Here is a 4,996-nt window from a genome sequence, read left to right on the forward strand (position 1 = left end):
TGCTCTCATTTTGAAAGCAATTAGATTATTAATGTGTGTTAACAAAAGATCCTTTTGAGAATATTGGACAGCCACTTTTGAAATAGTGGAGGGTTTAAATAGTTTGATATCTCAGAATACAATTAGTTCTAATGATTGGTTGTTAAAAACGAGGTCTGGCCTGCAGTGGAAGGCTAATGTAATACGTCATGATGTATGTCGTACAGCTGGCATCCAGTGTGATGTAGGGCTGAAAAATACTGTGTGCTGTCTGGAGAAAGGCAGTGTTGTGTTTCCAAAGAATCTTCCAACTTTCCTACAAAAGGTAAATGCTGGAAATCTCAAAATTCAAACAGGTATTTAACAGGGCTGATGTCTGGTCTCTCGATGCTACAGATTGCTGCAGTCCGATTGGAGTGGACTCATCTCAGGCAAGGGGAGGGCGAGGTTGGATTGTGTACTGCAGCTGAATCGTGCAGAGGTGGCAAAACACAAAAGTCTGCATACTCCGTGGTTGAAGTGAAAACACAGTGGTGGAGAAACTCAGCAGGTCGAACGGGTCAGCCCACATTTCCTGCTTGAGCCCTTCATCAAAATATGAACAAAATGTAGGGAGGTGCACAAGGTCCTTTGCATCATAAGGGGCCCCATCACCCTCAGAGAGAGGAAAAAGGAGGTAGAGGTGGAAGGAAGGAGGGGAGGGAAGGTGAGATGAAGAGGAGGGAGGAAAAGACAAGAACTAGTGAAAGATACAGATAGAGAGAGGATGTGAGTGGGAACAGGGGATAAAGAGAGAGGGAGAGAATGAAAGCGAGAGGAACAGAGTGAGTCAGAGAAAGATGGAGGGAAGAAATCTGGAGAGTGGCAAGATGGGTGGGAAAATTTTGGATGGATTTAAAAGGAAAGACAGAATGTGACAGCACAGAAGAGAATCCATTGAATTTAGTCTGAACCTCGGCAAGAGCAAGATGTGGACTCTCCTGCCAGTGTTTGGGCACTGGGAGACTCAGCAAAAGGTACAAAATCCTCTCCTGGAACATCGACAAACCTGGAAACTTCAGTGCAAGCAAGAAACGTGCAAGTTCATTTTTTTTATTTTAAATTTAGGCACACAGTAACAGGCCCTTCTGGCCCATGAGCTCGTGATGCCCAATTACACCCGATTGACATACAACCTTTGGTGCGTTTTGAAGGGTGGGAGGAAACCGGAGCTCCCGGAGGACACCCACACAGACACGGGGAGAATGTACAGACTCCTTAAAGACAGCGCCGGATTCAAACCCCAGTCCCGATCACTGGTGCTGTAACAGTGTTGCACTATCCACTATGCCAACCATGCCGCCCAAACAGGTGTTCCCTACAGCACCAACAAATCCAGGTTCAGTCCTCTTTTGTGTGAGTTTTCCACTCCACTGAAGCACTGATTGTTTTTCCAATGTATGGAACTAGAATCTTCAGGGATGGTCAGCCCGTTCACACGCTCATTGAAGGGTTACTGCACAACAAATGAGGGAGGAGGCACCTCTCACCACCTGCTCCCATCCTGGGGGATGGAGCTCTGTGGAAATTCAAAGAGATTCAGTCTTGACCTCAGGTGCTGCCTGGTGGAATATGCACATTCACCCTGCCATTGCATGGGTTTCCTCTTTGCACAAGATTCCCTCGATATCCCAAAGAGGTGAAGGTTGGTAGGATAAGTAGCAAGGCATGAATGTCTGTAGACCTCGTGCTTGAAGTAAAAATACAATGCTGGAGAAAGTCAGCAGGTCAAGCAGTGTCCAAAGGTAAAAATACAGAACCGACATGTCGGGCTTGAGCCCTTCATCAAGGTTTGGGAAAGTGTCGGCAGGTGCCCAGACAGAATGTTGGAGAGGTGGTGAGGGAGAGGAGTTGTCGAGAGAAGTGGAGAGAACAACAGTCAATCCTGTGCAGGTACCTTAAATCCTTGAGGGAGCCAAACTGGGGGGGGGGGGGGGGGGGGGGGAAACGCATAGAACCGGGGTGGGTAACCACGAGGCACAAGAAGTAAGTAGCAAGGAAGGCTACATGGTAGTGAGTCTGGGTGAGTACATGGTCGTAGAGCTTGAGAGCAGCAGGGTTGACAGATGGGGAGCAGTGAGAGAGAATCCCACAGATCTTCTTCAGGGTAGGCATCCCTTAAAAGAGATTTCACAGAGGAAATTGCCCCCTGGTGTGTTGGCGAGTGGTAGTATCTGGGGGAGTTGATAAGAATGTGTGGAAAATAAAATGAGATGAATGTAGGAGTAGTGTAAATGAGTGGTTGGTAGCCAATACAGAACAGTGGGCTGAAGGGCTCGTCTCTGTGCTGTATCTCTCCATCTCCCCAAGGGACTGCCATGGTAGATTAGCAACTGGAGTGTGAGCAAACACTGATGTGTCGGGACCCTCTGCGGCTGTGATCGGGACGTCCCACACAGCCTCAGCCCCAATATCAAAACAGTTCTCAAAATGGTCCCACCATTACACAAGTGCCAAGGGGCTCCATGAAAATATCACGGAACAAATTGGTGGTGCTGGCTCTGATACCTCTGGATCTCTTCCCTGATGGGAGCAACTGAAAGATGCCGTGTGAATTAGGCAGTGAAATGGAATCATTTTTATGGTGATGTCAGCTTCACAAACTGGTTCAGAAGCAGGAAAACATGCTTGCTTCAGCAGCACATAAACTAAAATTGGAACGATACAGAGAAGATTAGCATAGCCCCTGCACAAGGATGACACGCAAATTCGTGAAGCGTTCCATATTTTTAAAAAAACAGGAAAACATTTCTCTGCCTCAGTGTTGAGCCAAGAGTCATAGAATTCTACATGATGGAACAGGCCCTTTGGTCCAACTTGTCCATGGTAGACAGGTGGTCAACTCTACCTTGACTACATTCATCTGTCTAAACCAGCCATTCTCAACAGAGTCCTTATAAACCACCCACCCACCCCCGGGAGCCACAGCACATTAAAGTAAAAGCCTTGTTTTCTTTTCACCTCACATAACACAAATACTTTTTTATGTAGTTGGTAGGAGAGAAGTTCAGAAGAAACCAAAGCTTGACTGGTTCACAGGGAAGTGGGGCCCACAAACTTTGAGCACAGTCCTCGGTGTGGGGTGGGGGGGGCGGTGGGGAAGGGCCCTTAGCTGAAAAAAAATCCTTGAGAATTGCTGCTCTAAACTGTTCCTACCCACACACCTGATGTAAACCCTTCTCTTCCCCAGCTAGTTCAGACTATATACCCAACCATCCTCTGTGTGAAGGTGCCCCTCGCGTCCCCCCTTCTCACCTTTCCACCAAGGCCCAAGCTGTACTCCCCTCCCCTGGGGAAAGGATTGTTCATCCACTTCCACTTGTGACATTATAAACCAGGAGTGGGCAACCTACAGACCGATCCAAATTTATCTGGCCCACATACGTGTCCAGGTGTCGATCTCCAGGTGTTCTCAGCTGAATGGAAGTGAAGAACAGTTCCTACCTGTCACACCTTCCTATCGATTTAGAGAACCCTTCCCCCCTATTCACTCTATAAAAGCAACTCTGTACTGCGTTTAGTCCATGGTCCAAATGGTCGGACATTTTCAGATGTATGTAGTTCACGAACGTGAGACGCAGGATGTAAAACTGCGCTGCAGTAAAGATTAGCGGGTCAGTTTCCTAGGCTTTTTAAAATCCGGAACCCAGTAACTGAACAGGATTAATGCCATTACAGGTGAGATGCAATTTTACTCTTTGCTAAATAAATTGGCTTACTACAAGTTTTATTTGTGAGGTAACATGTACATTCATGAATGAGAGAATGGTCCGTTCATAAGTAAGAGTTGTCCGTAAGTCGGACATTTGTAACCCAGAGACTGCCTGATGGTAGCATCAGTGCTGTCTGGCCTTAAACCATTGGCACACCATCTGGCTCACACATGGTAAACGGTTGCCTGCCCCTGTTACAAACTAGGAGAGAAAGCCTGTGGATGACCAGATACTCCCCACTGACATCTTCCTCTGGCTGATGAGAAGATCATAAGTGGACTGGTCTGTTTTCCTGTTATTTCATTATTTAGCACATTTTTGTGCTCACCACTATTTTTAACAGGTCTGAGAGACCTTCACAGTCTTTTTGCCAATTCCTTTTAATGATCTTTTCCTGTTTATTTTCACTTAAGAACAATTTCTCTCCTCCATCGGTGTGTTACACAGCTCATTACCAGGAGCTGTAGGAATGACCTGACAGGAAAATTGAGTGTGAACAGTTGTGTTCAATTGGACCTCTCTGTAAATCGTAGGTCATAGCTGAGGCTCTGTAATATCCCATCTTCCCCTCAAGAAAGGGGTCAATGATGGGCAATGATTGACAGCGGTTTAAACTTGTCCTTTGGGGTAAGCAGTGAAACCAATCTCCTTTCCCATATTGTGTTATTGACACAGAAACTGCAAGGCAAGCTAGGAGAGCAGAAGAATCTGGATTGACCATTTTTCTAAGATATACTCTGCTCTGGAAAGGAGAGAATCAAATGCACTGTGGAAGAACAAAGATCATTCCATCACACTGCAGGCCCTTCAACCCACAATCTTGTGCTGACTAGTAGAAATCTACTCACCTACCTCACACCCATAACGCTCTATTTTACCTGCATCCATGTACCTAAGAATTTTTTAAATGTCCCTAACGTTCCAGCATCCACCACCATCCCAACAATGCATTCCAGGCTCCCACAACTCTAAAAATCTTACCCCTGACATCTCCCCTAAACTTTTCTCTGCTCCCCTTGTACAGACATACTCTGGTGTTTGCTATTCTTGCCTGGGGAGAAAGGTACTGGCTCTCCACCCTCTCTGTGCCTCTCATAATCTTGTAGATCTCTATTAAGGCACATCTCATCCTTTATCACTCCAAAGAGAAAAGTCCCAGGTCTGTTCACCTTGCCTCATAAGACACATTCTCCAATCCAGGAAACATCCTGGTAAATCTCCTCTGCACCCTCTCCATAGCTTCCACATCCTTCCTGTAATGTGGT

General features: G+C 46.3%; 1 non-coding gene across 1 annotated transcript; it reads left to right on the forward strand.

The window, feature by feature from the left end:
* The first annotated feature begins 2,646 nt into the window (after window positions 1-2,646).
* On the forward strand, window positions 2,647-2,749 carry LOC138755954 (U6 spliceosomal RNA). Its single transcript, XR_011352650.1, has one exon. It is a non-coding gene; the product is annotated as a U6 spliceosomal RNA (small nuclear RNA).
* Window positions 2,750-4,996: the final 2,247 nt, after the last annotated feature.

Source organism: Narcine bancroftii, chromosome 2 (assembly GCF_036971445.1).
Source record: "Narcine bancroftii isolate sNarBan1 chromosome 2, sNarBan1.hap1, whole genome shotgun sequence".
Classification (NCBI taxonomy): domain Eukaryota; kingdom Metazoa; phylum Chordata; class Chondrichthyes; order Torpediniformes; family Narcinidae; genus Narcine; species Narcine bancroftii.